This window comes from Enhydra lutris, unplaced genomic scaffold (assembly GCF_002288905.1).
Source record: "Enhydra lutris kenyoni isolate GAN:26980312 unplaced genomic scaffold, ASM228890v2 scaffoldscaffold95, whole genome shotgun sequence".
NCBI classification, from domain to species: Eukaryota; Metazoa; Chordata; class Mammalia; order Carnivora; family Mustelidae; genus Enhydra; species Enhydra lutris.
The window spans coordinates 1,223,161-1,243,446 of NW_019154179.1; positions in this window are offsets into that span (position 1 = coordinate 1,223,161).

Sequence of the window (20,286 nt, forward strand, 5' to 3'; positions counted from 1 at the left end):
AGGCTCCCGCTGAGCAAGGAGCCTGATACAGAACTTGATCCCAGGACCCTGGGACCATGACCTGAGCTGAAGGCAGACACTTAACTGACTGAGCCATCCAGGCATCCCAGTTACATGATTTTTAGAAAGGAAGGTCCAGAAAGGAAAGTCCAGAAAAGAAAAGAGGTAGATATCCTTCACAGGGCCTGGGTCTCTGACTGCCTGGCCTTCATCAGCCTTTTATGTACAATGTGTTGATATGACATGACAGGGACTTTTTCAACCTTTTCATCTTGAAATAATTTTTAGACTTACAAAAACATTACAAAAATAGTAATTATGGTCCTGTATAGTATTCACCCAGTTTTCCTTAAAGTAAACATCTTACAAATCTATGATACAGTTATCAAAACCAGGAAATTAATGTTGACAAAACACCAGTAACTGATCTACACACCTCATTCGATTTCAATTTTTCCCATTAATGTTCTTTTTCTGCTCCTAGATCCCACATTGCATTTAATTTTCATGTCTCCTTATCTTTCCCGGTCTGGGCCAGTTCCTCATCTTTCCTTATCTTTCATGATATCGATGCTTTTGAAGAGCATTGGCAAACTGTTTTGTAAAAAGTCCCTCAGTTTGAGTTTATGTAATATTTTTCATGATTAGATTGCAATTATACATTTTTGGCAAGAATACAAGGTGACATTGTGCCCTTTTCAGTGCATAATATCAGGAAGTATGTGATATTGATATATCTCATTATTGGTGATGACTGGTGAACATTCACCAATTGGCGAGCATCATTTGGGTGAGAATTTTAGGAAATTTTAGTTTTGAGTCTCTCTCCTGTCTTCTCTACCAATTAGATCCTTTATTGCTTTTATTCATCCTTCTTTCATAAAGAGGTTCCCTGAATTCTTTGGTATAAATTGGTCTCTCTCTTCTCAGATAGCAGTGATGGGACTGCTGTCTTCCCAGTATAATCCTTTTTTTCCTCCTCTTAGTAATAGAATTTCCTAAAGTGCAGCTCAGTATATGACTGCCTAGCCAAGGATTATATTTTCCAGATTCCCTTGAAGCTAGGTATGATCATAGACCAATAGGAAGCTAATGGAATGTGAATGGAGATGATTTCTGCTCATTAGAGAAAGTCCTTTTTTCCTAGACTTCCTCTAGGAGTTATCACCACCCATGTAGACTGGAGCAACCACCATCAACTCTAAGTCACATGACCAGGATGGCAGAGCTTCTCTGAGACTATTTCATCAAAGAAATAATACCACTGTAGTTGAGATCTTTCTGTTACGGCAGACTAGCCTAGTCTCTATTATAGGTACTTAGAGTTAAGAGAGCACAACCAAGATAACATGTATATTTTTTCTTCATATGTTAGCCTTATTTTCATAGTTATATTCCTATGGAGGGGCACTAAAATTACATAGTATATTTCTTATTATTCTCCAGGCACATCTGCCATAGTTTATAGGCGTGAGTTTTCCAGGCTATTTCATTCTTTTTTGGGAGGTGGGAAATCATGATAAGCTGTCCAATAATTCTTCTGTTTCAGGGAGGGATAGGTTTGCAAATAGTAACATACAGGCTGGTACTTCCCTCTCTTAAACACAAGACAGACATTGCTAATTGATCCCATCACTCTGCTCTTGAGTTGAGATGTAACATCATAATCTTTCTCAAATAAAATACCAGCAGCCACTACTTATCCACTGGAACTGATTCAAAACATGGCTCTTGTTTACCCTCCTGGAACTAGAATTTTCATAGAAAAAGTTTATCAAGTAGACTATCAAGCTTTCCACTATGAACAATTTTATCACTTTACTATAAACAGCATAGACTATAATTAAGTATAGAGCAGATTGTAACTAAATCTGTAAAATATATTTTTCTTATCTTTTTCCTTCATATTTTAGACGGAGGAAGCATCTCTCACTACTTTTCCTCACTTTTTAATTCCCCTGAGACTGGGTTTACCCATCAACCGTGGCTCTCTGCTACCCGTAATTGTTTTGCAGTCTCTCTTCTCCCTGGGGTAGGCATTCTGCAGAACTGTGTGACCCTGTGGTATCCTGGGAGCCTAGCACCACGCTGGGCACAGAGTGGACAACTGTCAGTCAAAGGTCCCACTAAGCTGGAATAACAAACTCCCAGATCTCGTTCTTACTGGAAGGTTCTCATCATCAAATGAACTGGAGCCACCTGCCTCCGTGGTGGTGAATGTGTGGAGAAGTGGACGTGATGAGTCACACACCAGCGCTTGGAGCTTTCATATTTCACTGGCCCAAGGAAATCACATGACCACACCTCACTTCAAAGAGGCTTCCAACTTACAATGAGGTAGAGGAGAGAGGCAAATTAGGATATTTGTGAAAAATCCTAACGACTACAACAGTATCCAGGAGGTTGCTGGAAATGAATGCAGTCATGTCTGGCTCTTGCTTAACAACTGGGATGAGAACCTCAAAGACCACACTTTTCCCTCCCCACAGCTTGAAAAAGACAAAAGAGAGAGACAGTAACCAAACAGTGCAGTTCTAGGTCAGCAATATGAAATCCCATCGTTATCATTGTGTCCCCAGTCAGAAGGGTAGTTTTTTTCTTTTCTAAGAGGATCATTAGAAAAAATTGAGAGTTTCGAAAGGGCTTACATTTATTCTTAAAATACCTAAGCAATGTGTCCTCCACAATCGTTTCAAATTAACTAATTTCAATGAAGAATATCCCTTTTCTTCTTATAGAAATCCAAACCTACTGGAACCTTACTTTTAAAAACATATTTAGATGGAGCATAATGAAGTTTTATTCATTAAATTCTAAACATCAAACATTAAATGTTCATTGAAGAGACAGTGTTCTTTTCCCACACACTGCAGCACCAAACCTAGAGCATATGGGTGTCCAATAAAAATTTGATGTTGAATTGGTTTTTCCCTCTTTAACTTTTAACTTGGTGAAAACTCTCTCCTTTTTTGTTTCTTTCTTTCTTTCTTCGCCAGGAAGACATTCTGAGACTATGGAGACTTTATATAATCCTTCCAGTACTTTAAAAGGATTTGCTTAAATTTTTACATCCTGCGTTTCAGTGTTAAATGTAATAATGGTGCAAGTGCTTGTTTTAATTTTGGTTTATTTTTACTAGTGTTTTCACTCATTGTCATTATGGCTTGGCTTGGGAAAAAAGATGAAAAGATTCCATGTACTAGAATTTCTCAAACATAAAAGGCCGTTGCTTTGTTGAACATCCTGTTTCTCATCACCATGAGCAATGACCACTTTGGACCCCAGGAGGATGTGGTGCATCCCCATCCCAAGCCTGTTTTGTAGCATGATGTGGGCAGAGATGGACTGGGAACAGACTTTGGGTAAATACCACCCTCCATGCCATGATATACAAATCTTCCATGATCTGATCCCTGCCCATTTTTCCAGTCTTGCCTCCCACTGTTCTCTCTTCTCCAGAGTAGGATAATAAATGCCCCATGGAAAGAGACTGTGTCTATCTCATTTAGCATCAAATCCCTAAAACCAACTGCAGGAGGACTTAATAAACACCTGTTGGGTGAGGGGACCTGCTGTTGTCTGGGCATATGACTTGCTCTTTCCTACTTCCATGGCTTCCCTCAGGCTGTTTCCCAATTTGGGACATCCCCACTCTTCTCTCAAGGTCTGACTTAGCCATCACCTCCCCTGTTCACCTTCTTCAGCCCATAGGCAAAATTGATTGTTTCTTTACTTCTGTGATGATGAGGACATCCCCAGGATATGTTATTGCTCTAATCTTGCCGTCACATTCACTGAATATACAACACCTTAACAGCAGGATAGTGTCCTATTCATCTCATTTTTCCAGAGACTGATTAAAGTGCCTGGCACAGAGCCTTGGTATTTAGGGTTTGTAGGTTAGAGCGGTATTCATTAATGCAGGTCATAGTTAGAATCACACAACCAAAGAGTGAGGTTTATAGCAGACATCTAATGAATGCTTGCTGACGTGAAATGAGAAGCAAGCACAAAATCCAGTAAACCTATATTTCAGGTCTCAAGACCAACATGATTGCTCCAGCTCTGCGTTGCTGGGATGAAGGCCTGTGCCCATGTTGCAAGGTGATTATCAACTCCTCCACTGGGAGAGATGCTCCTTCTCCACTCTTGCTGGTTTTTTTCCATGTGGAGGGTGCACAGTTAGCGTAGTACTCCTGGTGTCTCTCTGCCACTTTATTGACTCCATCCAGGGACATAGAGGAACTTACATTTTTTGATAAAGTTGGGAGGAATACCCTGGGCTTGTTCATTTTAACCCCTCTCTTTTCTGTTAGATGGACACAGAAAACATGTGTTTTCCTATGTTCCCCCATGTCATAAGTTTTGCCAGATTGGGAATCCCCCTGTCATCCCGTGCTTTGGCTAGGTGATAAAGCCTGCTTGACTAGGTGATAAAGCCTGCCTAATTCTGGAGTTCACGGCATAAGCCCATGAGCCTGTAAGCCCTGAAGCCGCATCCTCTCTCATCAGCTTTATCAGAAGGAATGTGAAGTTCCAGTGCCCAGCTCACATACATTGGGGGATTGGGGAGGATTTTTTTTCTCAATTTGTTTACAGCCGGAGTGGGAAAAGAGGGTTGCTAGTTACTATTTCTCCTCAAAAGACCCAAACAGCTTTCATGGTATGACTGGGGGTTTCCAGGAGACAAGACTGAGTCCACGATCCACCTTAGATCTGCCCAGAGCCCACCCCGCGGCCAGCTCTGGGCAGTCCTAGCACAATGTGGGCAGAGGTGAGGTGGGGAGGTCCTCTGAGGAGCTCACCCTTGGATATGTTTCATTTTTTAGCTGACTATTGGCAGCCCACCACACAAGTACACCCTGGTGCAGGCAATAACTCGGGCCTCAAAAATATGTCTCTCTTCCCCCTTCCCTTCAAGAACCAAGACTCCTATTCCTCCCAAAACTCCTAAGAAAAAAATCTAAACCATTTTTTCACACTTGGGTATTAGAGCCTAAAGAAGTCAATTAGATGTCTGACTATGCCCAAGGATACTTAAGCTTTGAACAAGATCTAGAAGGCAGAAATGCATTAACCCACAAGAGTCAAACCAAAGAAGTAAACAGGTGTCCAGCTGGGAGCATTTCTCTCCTCATGTAGTCTCTGACTGTCCACACACTTTCTCCACATGGTCTCCCCAGCATGGTGACTTTGGGGTGTTTGGACTACTTCCATGGCAGCTCAGCACCCTAAGAGCAAGTGCCTTATGCTGCATGTACATCCCATGTTGGCATTGGTTTTGACAATTGTAGGGCCTGGGCAGGAGCTGCAAGTCTTCTTGTGCCTTAACCTTGGAAATCCCAGAACATTACTGCTGCTGCATTCTGTTAGTCAAGCAGCTTACTAAACCCAGCCCACGTTCAAAGGGAGGGTACTTAGACTCTGCATTCATCAAGTGCTTAATTAAGATGATTAAAGCCTTGGAAAATAGCCTTTAAAAATTAAAACATATGGAACATTAAATATAACCGAATTAGATTTCCATATCTAATTCATTCTAATATCATTCTGAATGATTATCATTTTCTATGGAGTTAGTCATTGAAGTTATAAGGCACTCTATTGTTCCACTTATTCAGTATAGCCATGTGACTTGCTTTGGGTAAAAAGAAAAAGTGATGTGTCATTTCCAGGCATAAGCTTTAAGCTGTAAGAGCCAACACATGCTTCACCAGTCCCTTTTTTTCTTACCCCCTAGCTATTGTGGAATTGTGTGCAAGATGGAGGCATCACTAACCTGGGTCCCCAAGGGATTACGATGGGCCAAGTCCCCCATCAACTTAGGATGTATTTGTAGCATACAAGAAACAATCTATTGTTGAAGCCTCTGAGACCGTCAGGGTTGTTGTCACTGCAGCATGGCCTAGACTGATCCTGACCATTATGGGTATTCTTCAGAATCTAACAATCTTTCAAAAACACCTATCTTTTTGAAGCCTTGAGTCAGGCATTTATGAAAACATCTCACATCTCATGTAGTCCGTGTTCTCTTAAGCAGTCATCTAGAGAATTCAGTTCTTGTTTGTTTATAATGAGCATAGGTTTTTTATGTTGAGTCCAAAGAGGGACAAAGAGTTCTCTGCCCCGTATCCAAGACAGAAGAGCTTTCTTCAGTTTCTCCTGTAGTATATCAATGAATTGAACACACAGCTACTACTTGTAAGGGATTTTTGTTGAAAGTAGATGAAAACTACCCAATTCATGGTTTAACTTTCAGTTTTGGGAACTGAGAGATGCAGAGAACCTCTGAGAACAAGTCCTCATCTAGCACTTTCAACCCCTGTTTCCCTATATGAACGGTCTGTGTGTGCCTGCAGGTTTCCTCTCCTCAGAGGATAGGTGGACTCACATGTAACCTGGATCAGGGCAGGCCTGGGATAATACAGACAGTCATTTGTTTTCTTATTTTGACCTTATATCCAGTACTTATTTCCTGAGAAATGTTGAGGGAGAAGAACTTCCTATACTCTTCAGGGTCCCTTCCCTGAGTTCTGTATATGACTAAAGATACTGTGTTCTTTGGGCTACATGGCCCCACACCTCTGTTCTTCCCTTAGCCCAAGGGCCTTCTCTCTTGCTGGAGGTAAAGGGAGGAAGGATTCTATTGGCAAACAGAATACTTTAGTTACAAATTATTATATATACTCTATCTGCCAGGTCTATCCACTCTGTTGTGCCTGGTGTCTATGTGAGTCCTGTAGGTTGGTGGCTGTGACAGACACCTAATGTCTTATTAGTCTAGCTCTTTTCCCCTTTCTTCAGAGAAGAGCTGCTTTCACCTCTCCAGCCTTATGGTTCAAGAGAGGGCTTCTAAGTTTTATTCAATGCCATTTTTTGGGCCAGAGTCCAGACTAAAGAAGTCCCCTGACTGCCTGACTGGCTCAGTCGGTAAAGCTTGCAACTCTTGATTTAAGCCCCATGATGGGCACAGAGCTTACTTAAAAAAAAAAAAAAAAATGCCTGACTAACATTGCATCAATCATAGTGTTGCTCCCTTACACATCTGGCCATAGCTGATTGGTTCCACTTGATCTAGTCCTGGCCAATCAGTACCCTTCTCTGGCAGTGTTTTAAGTGAAACTGGGGAATAGATTCCATTACTCTCTGCTGAGGATGCTGAGAGATAAGAGATATAGAACCTGGAAGGCACATATATTACCAGGTAGAGAAGGCCAACCTGAGTGATTTAAGCTGAAATGCAGAAAGAAGCAGAAAAGACAGAGTTGGTACAAAAATCCTGGAAGAGTTCAGCCCTACATTCTAGTTTTTTGAGCCCCAGCTGTTTCTCTGTCTTATGGCTGGGTTGTTCAATTCTCCTGTGAAGTCTGTGAAATAAATCCCCCATTCTTCCTGAGCTAACCTGATTCTTGTGACTTACAACCAAAGGGTCTGACTAATCCAGTGGTTTCCTTTGCCTCCCCCAGCCCCACCAACTCCTTTCTCGGGATACATGATCAGGAATATCTGAGAATTTCCAGGTTTTGAAATAAAGGTTTTCACTCATACAACATATCGATCATAAAGGAAAAATGAACAAAATCATTGCGGAAAAACCCTCAGGTTCATGGTGAATGGGTCTCTTCTTCCCCCCTCCCTCCTTTTGTTGCCCATGTAATGCAGAATTACTTAGGGCACTTTGTCTTCTCTTAAAGGGGAGGAAAATGTCTCAGTGAAACTTATGACTCCACCACATCCATATACTTAAAATTTGCATGTCTGGTGTCCAAGGAGTTGGGATATTTTGTTACCTCCCTCTGGTATGTAACTCTTTATGTTCAAGAACTTAAAAAAAACCTCAATTTTGGAAACAGCCATAATTCCTAGGATAATGCTGTATACTTTGTGATCACTCCTTTGTGTGTGTCTGCTCATCAAACAACTAAGAAATCCCCACCTCTTGCAGATTTTTAGAAAGTTCTTACCAAATACACTTATGCTTCCTTCCTTTCCAAAGGTGAACCTGACAGAGGGCTGAGACTGGGCTCTCACCCCTGTCTTGCCATTATACTCATTGGCTTGAGCAAGGTTTACAAAGACTCGGATTAGGCTTCAAACCATTCAGCAGCAGGACTGAGACAAATCTGGTCGTTTCCTCCTTTGGGTAGGTTTCAGTGGGAACTGCTCATGGGGTTGAACTTCAGCTTATGCCACAGAACCACTGGTCCTGAATTTTTGGGGGACATGGTATAGTTAACTGCAGGTAGGAGCAGCTCAATTCAATGTTGCTGGGTCAAAGTTAACACTGTACAAGGGTTCACTTGGCGAAGAACTTGACTTCTGTCTTTCAATATGTGAATGATTATGTTCCCCACTCTTGTATTTCTCTCTCTCTTTAGTTTCTATTTTGTTCCTACTTTCATGCTGTTATTTTGGAGATTTTATGTTCTTATAAGCCAACTGAAATCCTTCTGGGAACAAGGCAAGTATAAACAGATATATACATATGTGAGTGTTTTTACAGAGCGAGTACCAATCAGTATTCTTTGCGGGCTTCAGGACTGGGAAAAAGAGATGGCATTGAAATCCACACTAGGAAGAATTGGTGGGTCAGAGAGAGTCCTGCGCTCTTTGAGAAATAAGCTCATGAGCAGCTTTAAGAACAATGTTTTCCCCAGTGGTTTGTGATTCTTTTCTGGGACACACATGCTCAAGGTCATGAGTGGTTCTTAGTTTTTTGAGATGAGGTCATTTAGATCCTTTCTGACCAAATCCATATGCCAGGGGTACAGAGAGGCAGACACAGTACTGCCTTCAAGGAACTCTTGGTCGAAAGCAGAAGTAGATACATAAACGGATCATAACAATAAAGTGCAATGTGTACGATAACAGAGATGGGCAAAAGAATTATGGGATCCCAGGGGATGCTAAAAGAAGTATCGAAAGGCTGTGTGATAAATGCAATCAGGGAAATGCCAATCAAAACCAAATGAGATATCACCACACACCTGTCAGAATAGCTAAAATTAAAAAAAAAAAAAAGAAAGAAATAACAAGTATTGGTGAGGGCGTGGAGAAAAAAGAACCCTGATGCACTGTTGGTGGGAATGTAAATTGTGACAGCAACTATGGGCAAGTATAGAGGTTTCTCAAAGAATAGAAATACCATATGATCTAATAATTCTGTTTCTGGGTATTTACCAAAAAAAAAACAACCCTAAAAAAAAAACCCACTAGTTCAAAAGGATAGATGTACCCCTATGATTACTGCAGTGTTATTTACAATAGTCAAGATATGGAAGCTGCCCAAGTGTCCATTGTCCATCAATAAGCAAATGGGTAAGAAAGATGTCACACACACACACACACACACACACACACACACACACACACACACACACACAAATAATACATAGCCATAAAAAAGAATGAGATCTTGCCTTTGGTACAACATAGATGGACCCAGAAGGCATATGCTAAATGACATAAGTCAGATAGAGAAAGACAAATACTACATGACTTCATTCCTAGGTGGAATCTAAAAACCACAACAAATGAATAAACAAACAGAAACACAGGAAACACACTGATTCCCACTGTTTCTAGAGGAAAGGAGGTAGAAGGATGGGCGGAATGGGTGAAGGGGAAGGGGAGGTACAGGTTTCCAGCCATGGCATGAATAAGTCACAGGGATAATAGGCACAGCATAGGGAATATAGTCCATGACATTGTAATAGTATTGCGTAGTGGCAAATGGCAGCACTCTTGTGGTGAGCATAGCATAATAGAGAAGTTGAATCACTATGTTGTATGCTGGAAACTTATGTAACGTTGTGTCAACTCTGGAAAAGAAAGAAAGAAAAGAAAGGCTATGAGATAAGTGGAGAGGGCTTAAGCTTAGGTTGGAAGTGCATTGGTTTTAACAGTATACTCTTAAGTCTATTTTCAGGTAAATAACTATTGTCTTAAACACTGCAAGTTTCTTCCCATAAACCTGTTGTCCAAGGCATAGGGTAAAGATGCTACCATCTGAGGAAGGGCATTAAAGAGCAGGATATAGGGGCGCCTGGGTGGCTCAGTTGGTTAAATGTCTGACTCGTGATATCTGCTCTGGTCATCGTCTCAGGGTCCCAAGATCGAGCCTCGTGTTGTGCTCAGCACTGGGCATGGAGCCTGCTTGGGATTTTCCCTCTCTTTCTCCCTCTGCCCCCTTCTCCCCCCTGGCCCCATTGTCTCTTTTAAATAAAAAAAGAGCAGGACATAGCAGCACACACCTGCCTTAGCACAAAAGGAGTCAAAAGAGAGGGCAATAAATTTTGTGGTCTCTAAAAAGAGAAAGAAAGAGAGAGAGGGCATCAGGAAGAAACCCAGGTGGTAAGAAGGTGGGAGGGAGGGATGTTGGGAGAGGAGAGCAAGAACACAGATGAAAGAGATGCTGCCTCTATCTCTTAGGGGTCTGATGCTTGTGACGCCCAGCCAGGGTGGCCTGGTGCAGTAGTACAGGCTGCTTACTGCATCACTGTGCTCAGCCAGAGGGGAAAGGTGGCTGAACCCGAGCCTGCATTCTGAGCCATGTGTCTCCATGTGGGGCTGACTCTGCTGGCAGAAAGGAAAGGCAGTTTTCTAAATTATATAGATTTATTAAGCAATGGCCTTGAGTGCAACCCTTTCCACCCATATGTTTCTTCCTTTAAATGATCGCTAGCCTTGGCTCTCATAGCTATTTAAACAAAAATTTCATACTACGCTTTTAAAAAACAATGTTTGCTACATGGCTTTAACATCAAAAAAGCAATGCATAATCTTCAAAGCATGGTGGGGCGGAAAGAGTGTGGCTTTTGGAGGGGAACAGATGTTATTTCAAATCTTGGTTCTCTTGTTAACTGGTTTGTCATCTTGGGCAAGTTGGCCAACCTCTCTGTTCCTAAGTCTGTTGTTTACCTGTACAGCAGGGATGAAACTTACCTTGACTTCTGTCCTGGGAGTGAGGGACAGTATATGCAAATGGCTCACATTTGTGCCTGGCAGAGATGATACTCAATAAACAGGAGGTATTATTACATAAAATCTGGAAATGGTAGGAAGAAGATGGTGGGGGAGCAAGGATTGTGCTTGATCTTTCTACCCAGTCACAGCCAACTTTAATACTTCAGCATATTTTCTTTTAGTCTTTTCTCTGTGCATTTTCGTTTTGGGTATATAGTTGAGATCACAGCGTGTGTGTGCATGTACCGTTTTCATTACAGTACATATCAGAGCATTTTCTTATATTCTTAGAAACACTACACAAATGTCATTTTTAATTGTTGCACAGAAAGGGCATCCTGTGGCTACACAGACTTTACTTAACCAATCCCCTATTGTTGGCCCTTTGAGTTGTTTCCAGTTGTTTTTTTTTTCTCTCAATTATAAATCCCATGCCTACATTTAACTGCTTACAGGTTGCCAACCCCCGAGCATGCTGTTGTGTGGAAGGAATGCAAGATCATTTACAATCCAAGCACCAGACCAATGTTCAGATTATAAATTTACCCAAGAAAGGCAGGGAATAAATAGCTAAAAGGGAGCCCAATCACCCTTGGGGTGGTTGATCAAGAAGATGGAATCTCTAGAGGATGAACAAAGAACCAAATCAACAATGCAGATAGAAATGAGAAGCATCAGGGCGCCTGGGTGGCTCAGTCGGTTAAGCGGCTGCCTTCGGCTCAGGTCATGATCTTGGGGTCCTGGGATCGAGTCCTCGCATTGGGCTCCCTGCTCAGCGGGGAGTCTGCTCGTTCCTTTCTCTCTGCCTCTACCCGCCACCCCCAACACTCAAGCGGTCTTTCTCAGCAAATGTCATCAAACGTAAGCTCTTACCAGGGAACAGCCCCAGGCGGCTTTAGATAAGAGAGAGACAGAGGAGATGTTGGTGTTCACAGCAGCCTCCTTCCACCAGACAGCATTTTAAACAGCTGGAGGGTAACTACAAGCAGGGTCAGGCGTCAAGTTCCTTTAGAGCAGCGGCTACTGAGGGCCCACGGGCCAGGTGCTCCTGGCAGGCTTTGCTACCCCTCCCAGCAGGGCCAGAAGCTTTTATTACCTGTTTTACAGATCAGAACCTTGAGGCTTAAGGAGATTAGGCAACAGGTCCTCCCAGAGGGGAGTCAGTGTCTCCTCCATGACACAGCCACACATCCACCCAGGGGGCTTGCAGGCAGGGGAGAGATGCTGCAAATCAGGGCTTTTTGTTGTTGTGAGAGCTGGCTCTTACCATGCACGCTTCTGCCATGTCACTGGTTTCCTGTCTCCATCAAACCAACACAGACCTTTCTTTCAATGAGGACAGGAAATAAGACAAAGAAAAACGAGGTCTTTCAGTGAGGAGACATCAACCTGATTATATCAAGTCAAACAACTGATAAACTGAATTCCCAACCAGGAAGATCAAAGCCTTGATTGAATTCCTTATCTGTGTCAGTGGTTCTCAAAGTGTGTTTGCGTCCCGACAGGCCACAGCACCATCACCGGGGAAACTGCTGGAATTGGAGATGGTCACAAACCCCCAAACCCTGTGTCTAACAGAACTTCCAGATGATTCGGATTTCCCTGAAGTCTTGAGAACCACTTGTGTAGGCTAACTCCATAGTCTCCTTCTAATTATTTATTTCTGTCAACAAAGGCGACTTTTGAAAAAACACTGACTAGAACAATTCAGTTACTATAAAAATGGACAACTATTTTTCTCTATCTTTTCTTAAAAGATAACTCAGTTTTTCTTGTTAATTTATGGTATGCCAAGCAAGATGCCAAAGCAATTCAAGAGCAGCTTGTGCTTATAAATGAATTGATTTTAAAGTTCGGATAAAGCATCAGGTCAACTGATTAGACAGGGAAGATCAGGTAACTGATTAGTGGTTCGGTGTTCACTATGCCGAGCTACTGGTCTGGGTCAACGAGCAGCTGACCTGAAAAGTTGTTGCCGCTAAAGCCAGAGAAGGGCTGGAAGGGACAGAACTTCTAGAATCTTCAGATATGTTAGTGTATGTAGAAGTCCTCCTAAATGATAAAAGAGTTGAAATTCTATATAGCTACTCAGTCAGCAGGCCTAGCCGTTGCCCTCAGCGCTGAGGATCAAAAGTCAGCAAGTCTCAGAGGAAATCAGGGCCAAGTGGCCCAGGCAGACATGATCAGTGTGTGTCCCCCAGCTGCAGCATGAACGAAGAACTCTGGGAGCTGAGGAGGAGGTGAGTCTGTGTGCCACAGATATGGGGTTAGATGGATATGGTTAAAATATCAAGAGAACCTGGGTCTCCTCCAGCCTTTGGTCTTTCTCTGGGGATCACAGATACCAATCATCAACTCCTAATAAGCCCGATGGGTAGCACACTGTTTTATTCCACTCTCGGAAACACTGAAACACACCCAGCAGCACCTTTATTAAGCATGGAGACTCTATTTGCAAGACAATGGAGGCAGAGCCCAAGCCCCGGTTGTTTTTCTTGGAAAGGGCCCTCCTTTGGGTGGCCGCCAGTGGGGGAGGTGGAATTTCAGAAGACACGTTTTCCAAAGCGAATGTCTCCATCAGGAAAGTGGAGACTGTGTTTGCTTTGTCTTCTCGTTGTCATTTTGGGGTGGCAAACCCTTCCCCCGTCAGTGAACAGAAAGCACATGTTCCCTCCGCACCGCGCATCGCAGGCTTGCTTTTCTCACTCAACCAGAAAGGCCTCTGAGAAGAGGCCAGAGCTGTTGGAAAAGTGTTGGGGTAGAAGTAATCAATCTAGGGAATACCAGAACAGTATTCCCATGGTTAGTCAAAATATACATCTACACACAGCATACATACAATTATGTCATTTAGATCATCTGCATTAGTGGCTCCATTTGAGAAAGAATGTAGGGGAAATAGCTCCTCTCAGGTTCCATTTGTGGAAAGAAAAATGTTAAACCTCATTCACGGCGGAATAAGCTATTCTTCTTAAATACGAACTATGGAGACATCAAAGGTTCATAAAGCATTCTCGGCAGAAACCAGAAAAGTGATCTAGCGACAGAGGGAAGAGAGCTCACTCTTGGTTTATACAATTATTTATAAAGTAGTTTATGAAGTTTATAAGAATAGAGATTGCAGTTAATGAATTCAGCAGAACCATGGAAATGTCACGTGTAAATTGCAGTGACTGTGTCAGAGTAGAGCAAAGACTAGAGTCCGTTGATCGAAAATGGTGTGGACACAATTAGCAAAGTATCTTTGCTCTTGGCAGTCTGACCGTCATCTCAAAAGATCAATCCCCTGGATAATACTTCTGTCACAATGACTTGCTGAACACACAAATCAAGACTTTTGCTGCTACTGCGGTTATGCTCACACAGCATCACAGCCATGGAACCACGAGAAACTCTCTCCATCACACACACCACCCCCTGCATGTCTTTTTCCACCAGTAGATTCCTGGTGACGAATTAAGTGGCAGAAGGAACAGATGGCTTGTCATAAGCCACACTGAGCTTGCAATTCATAAACATGAAAATTTGAACCAGAAATTACGTAGAAAAAAAGAGGAGATGGAAAGTCCTACACTATCCCTTTTACAGAATTTCTTCATTTCCCCACCTCTGGCCTCCAAAAGCTGGGAATTACTCTTCTGAATCTTTCTGAGGATGACCTCCATGTGGGTGAATGTGTGCTAAGGGGTGGGTTCTGGGGAGGGGTCTTGTTATCCACGGTTCCAAGCCACTCATGCCTAGACCAGAGGCTCTAGAAGCAGACTGTCCTTATTTTTAAGTTGGGCTGAATATAGTTCGGTGGTCAGAACCCCGTGTGCCATTACACTTGATCGTGCTTGTTGAGGGAGCTTGGATTTGTCCAGAAGTCTGCTTGATGCCCACCCAAATTTATTTTTATGTTTTTTCACTAAATAATTGCAAGCTGTTTGTAACGAATTCTTCTTGCTCAATCTTTGCATGAAACCATAAGAAGAAATAACACAAAGGCTCTCCACAGACATGTTTCACATTACAAAGTGATTTAGGGCTCTACAAAGGATGCAAACTATGCAAAGCAGCCCCCTGCTCTTTGGGAGGAAAAAGACTATTATTAGATGTTCCGTATTGTCATGAAGCATGATAATTGGGCCCAAAGGGAGCCATAGCCCTCATAGAAGACTGCCCCCAGGTGAGCAGTCTATGTCCCAAGGACAGAAGATAGGCCAGCACACCAGTCAATACTATGGCTTCCTTTGCCCACACTTCTGGGAAACTGGATGACATGGGAAGCCTCTAGATGTACCAATTCCTAAAATGGGAAGCCTACAGATGTACCAATTCCTAAAATGTTAGGTCCCTACTCAGGAGAAACTGCCATTGAATTGCTCCAGACAATTCTCCTAGAATCTAGAATATCCTAGAATCTAGAATATCTTCTCCTAGAATCTAGAATGGCTCCTAGAAACCAGAGTGTGTCTTATGGAACATTCTTTATGTGATACCACTGGCATTGGCACTTCATATGATTTACCTTGTTTGCCTTGTTCCAATACGCTAACAACTCTACCAGTTGGATATGATCATTTTATAAAAGAAGAAAGTGGCTCAAGGAGTAAGGAAGAGGATGAGCCGGGTTCTCAACCCAGATCTGCCTGATTCCAAAGCCCCTGTACAGTCCCTTTCACAAGAAGACTCTCTTGTCTTCTTCAGGTTCCTTTCTGTACTCTTGCTCCTGAACCTGACGTATGGTAGCCCCTTGATGAATAAGAATTCTACGAAGTATTAGATAGAGCATCTAAAAAAATTGGGAGTGAGGGACCTCTGGGTGGCTCAGTTGGTTAAGTGTCTGCCTTTGTCTCAGGTCATGATCCCAGGGTGCTGGGATCCAGTCCCTCATCAGGCTCCCTGCTCAGTGGAGAGCCTGCTTATCCCTCAGCCTGGTCTGCCTCCCACTTCCCCTGCTTGTGCTTTCTCTCTTTCTCTCTCTCTGACAAATAAATAAATAAAAATCTTCAAAAAAATTTGGAAATGAGTAAGCTAAGTGAGACAGACTCATGAACTCAGATGTGACCTATAAATCAGCTTTAACAAGAAAATAAGGTATACCTGTGAATTTTCAGTGATTCGTAAATACTAAGAAGGCTTTCAGATCGAACTTTCTTGGTTTCCTGATTGAATTTAGATATTTTAGATTGCAGTTTAAAGTGCTGACTTCCACAGTCTAAATCAGATCAGTCTTCTGAGAACAGAGTCAGGTTGCCACAAATAGACAACGATTCCCACCAGGTGCTACAGCCCATCATTTGCTCCTAAATTCACGCGCTCGATGCCCATGCTGGGCACATCATCATTCTACCATACATATGACTGAGATCGATGCTCGCAATAAAATAGCGAAGAAGATGTGCATGTCCATGTTCCCAGGAGGTACAACTGGGTACAGGCAATGCCCTACACTCAGGTTATGAGACCTAAATCTTTCCTCATCCCACAGAGGCTCATCCACCATTATCACTCAAAGTGATTAAGCCTGTATCAGTTTGAAAAGAATCTTAACATCTTGCCACTCCTCATCGGGCATTTTTGTTGCTGATGCGGATTGCAAAAAGCAGACAGAGGAAGTTTCTCCTAACCTGTCTTTTACTCTTTATGCCCTCTGTTTCTTCACTTTGGCTAGTAGATAAAAGAAATCACATTTTTGGAATGGAAAATAAATCCCTCTCTAGTCTTCACTCATTGTATTTATTGTGCACCTGCTGTGTGCTGGGCACTGTTCTAGTTGCTAGGAATACAGTATTTGGCAAAATCAGGGTTCTTGCTCATGATGCTCATAGTCTAGTTGATAGCAGATAATAAAAAATAAAGATATTATACGACAAGAAGCAATGGGAAGAAAAGCAGGAGCAAAGGAAGGACACTGAAAAGTGTGCTGAGAGGTGTGAGGGAACATTTATCTAGAGGGGTCAGGAAAACAGCCTGTGTGGTTGGTGTTCTGGAAAGCCCCAGGCATGTGGTCCCATTCCAGGGTCTGAGTGGGAACCTGAGCTGTGTTTAGGCCAAGGATCCAAACCAGTTTGGGGGGCTATGGGAACTTGAGGAAACACCCTTGCCAAAAGAGTTGAGGGCCCGGGTTTGGCTCAAGAGCGATGGGCAGCGGAGGGGAGGTGGCCCCGAAGACGCATCATGGAGTTTGCTACTCATGCTGTCCTCAGCCCAGCCCCAGCGACCGTTGTTGAGTTTTGGGAAACGAGGCTGCCGTAGTCATCCAAGCTCAGAGCTCCACAGTGTGGGGCCCGGGCCACACCATTCTGTGAGACAGGGTGCTGCTGGGGGGCTGGGAGCATGACAGTCCTTTCTCTGGGGATCCCTGTTAGAGCCGCGTGGGACCAGCATGCCGGAAGTGCCAGGTCATGGAGGGAGTGTGGGTGGCTTCAGCTGCAGGTACCACAGGAGAGAAACAGCGTCAGAGGAGGAGGAGGATGGCAAATGCCAGGTGGTACCTGAAAGACTACAGGTTGAGTGTGTAGGAGAACCCCCCCAGGGAACCCCTGGCTAAGTGGCATCTGGAACCCCTCGACTGGAGGTAGAACCAGGGAAATACCATGATGTTGCTTCTACCTGAGGCTGGCGTGTTCTGAGCCCCCCGACCCAGCTTGGCAAGAACACTCAGCTTTAAACTTCAGTTCTAGAGCCCCCCTTTGCTGGGGCCCAGAGTCAGGGCAAGACTCCCAGCCTCTAGGGTCCTTGACAAAGGCCTCCCCTCTAGCAGGCGGTGGGGCTGATCTAAATGGCATGCTGTGCTAGCGATGCCATTGTAGGGCGAAAGATTAGGACCTGGGAATTTACATTTATTAGGTAATAAAGTGATTATGAGGAATGCAGTAAAAACAGCACAAATAACGGCCACGAGAAGCTAATACCACATGACAAACGTACCTCTTTCATGCTTGCAAGATCCTTCTACCCACCCCTGGGACAACAATCTTTAAGCTAAACTGTGACCTTGACCCATGTGCACCTGTTTGCCGGGACTGACCTGTCAGGCTACAAATAAGTTAGGCATCATTTAAAAGGGAGAGCTGCTACTTCACCACACAGAAGTGCTTCTCTCTGACCTCATGTTTCCGTTCAAAGCTGCGGGAATCTCAAACTTGGAAGCCGGAAGGAGCCACGCAGGATGTCTAATGAGGGAAAACTAAGCCCCTTGGAGATTTCGGGGACACTCAGCTCCACCGGGCACTCTCCGTGGGAGAAAGCAGGGCCGGTGTTTCCACATCTTGGCGTTCTTTCAAGAGAAGTTAGACGGTCATTTTTAAATGCAATGTCTCCTAATAAAATGGAAAACTTTTTATTTATTTATTTTTTAAAGATTTTATTTATTTATTTATTTGACAGATGGAGATCACGAGTAGGCAGAGCAGCAGGCAGAGAGAGAGGAGGAAGCAGGCTCCCCGCTGAGGGACCTGGGACCATGACCTGAGCCGAAGGCAGAGGCTTTAACCCACTGAGCTACCCAGGCATCCCTAAAATGGAAACTTTTTAAAACACTTTTTCCCCCAGTAAAAGTCAGCAACTACTTTTTTTTTTTTTTTTTTTAAGCACAGTATGGAGCAAACAAATACATCTGCGGGCTCTGTAGGCCACTGACCATTCTGAGGCCTCTGGATGAAAAGATGGCTGGGATCTCTGCGTAGACATTGCCCTTTCTGTATGGTTTCCTTGGTGCCCCCAGCATTTCCTTTAATAACTCTCCCAAGGCGGAGTAGAAACGCATTTAGCCAAGTTGTGCCTTGGGCAACGCATAGAGCATGATCTTCACCTGTGTCCTGAATCAGCAATGCTCAGTCCAAAGTGTGGGCAATTTGACTTTAACTGCAGCTATCATTCTATATCCTTCAAGCCACGGACAGTTGTGTGCTGGCTGTGGAGGTGAAGCACGAGGGGAGAATGGCTCCTGGAAGACCAAGGGAGGGGTGATGGGACTCCAGCTGCTTGGACATATCAGCGACGTCCACCTTTCACCCAGAGAGCAGCCTGAGGCCCGCAGCCACTCTCAAAGTTAGAATTGAGAGACTTGAATTTGGTTTACTAGCCCTGTGACCTGGGCCCCCATCATCCCAGCTGAGGCCTCAGGCATCACAGAGCAGAGATGAGTAGCTCCTGCCAAGCTCTACCTAAATTACAGATTCATAAGCAAAATAAATGATTTGTTTTGAGCCACTAAGTTTTGGGATGGTTTGTTACTCAGTAACAGGGAACCAGAATAGTTCTTATGACTATGGATAATCAGAAACTGAGGAGCTCTGAGAATCCAGGGAATTATAATGGCCCCATGTCCGAGGCTTCTCCATTTTTGGCCCTTGTGACCATGACTCTGCCCTTGGGCTCCTCTCTTTCTGAGTCCCCTTACCTTCTGCTCTGTCTTCTAACTGCATGGCTTTCTTTATGTCCCTACTTCAAATCCCTCTGAAAGAGAGCCTCTGATAGGCTCAGCTCAACATTTGGGTCAGGCCCTGGATTGCTGGCCCACCTATAGACTAACTATTGTCAAATCGGATGCCACCCCGGTCCAGCCATGGCAGGTGCTGCTGGGATGGTGCAGTTGCTGGGGAGGCCATTCCGGGAGGCGACGGGAAAGGACGTTTCTCTGGGAAGGTGCTTTGGAATTGACTGATAGGATCAATATGTCTAGAACACAAAAGAAAGGAAGAACAAATGGTGGTAGGAATCCGTACAGCGGACAGCAGTCTTCAAAGAGGGTTCACACATTTTCCAAAGGGTACATTAGCAATGTGAACCTGTGATCAGATCTGGATAGTTTTCAGAGGGTCAACTTGTAGTTGTCCTTCTCCTACAACTGACCAGGAGGTACTCTACTGGTTTCCTTTGCTCATCTTTACTCTTCAAATCAGCCTTCTGCCACTTTACTGGCATATCCTTACTCTTCCTGAATATTCTCAAGTGAATCGCTTCAAGGTTTGAAAACTTTCAGTGTTTAACAAGGTCATAATTAAAATGTCAGTGTCCCCTAATGTTGATTCTTCATTCTAGGGACAAAAAAATAAAAACAAATAAATAAAGAAATCCCCTTCCAACATGGTAAGAGATTCACCTCTAATATATTACTTTTTTTCTTTTTTTAAAAAATCATCCAAAGTCATCTCAATAGTTCTTTTGATCAACTGTAAATACAATGAAATGACAACTCCATCCAGAGTACACATTTAGTTGCTTGAAAACGTATGGTCCTGGGTTGCCTGGGTGGCTCAGTGGGTTAAAGTCTCTGCCTTTGGCTCAAGTCATGATCTCAGGGTCCTAGGATCCAGCCCCGCATTGGGCTCT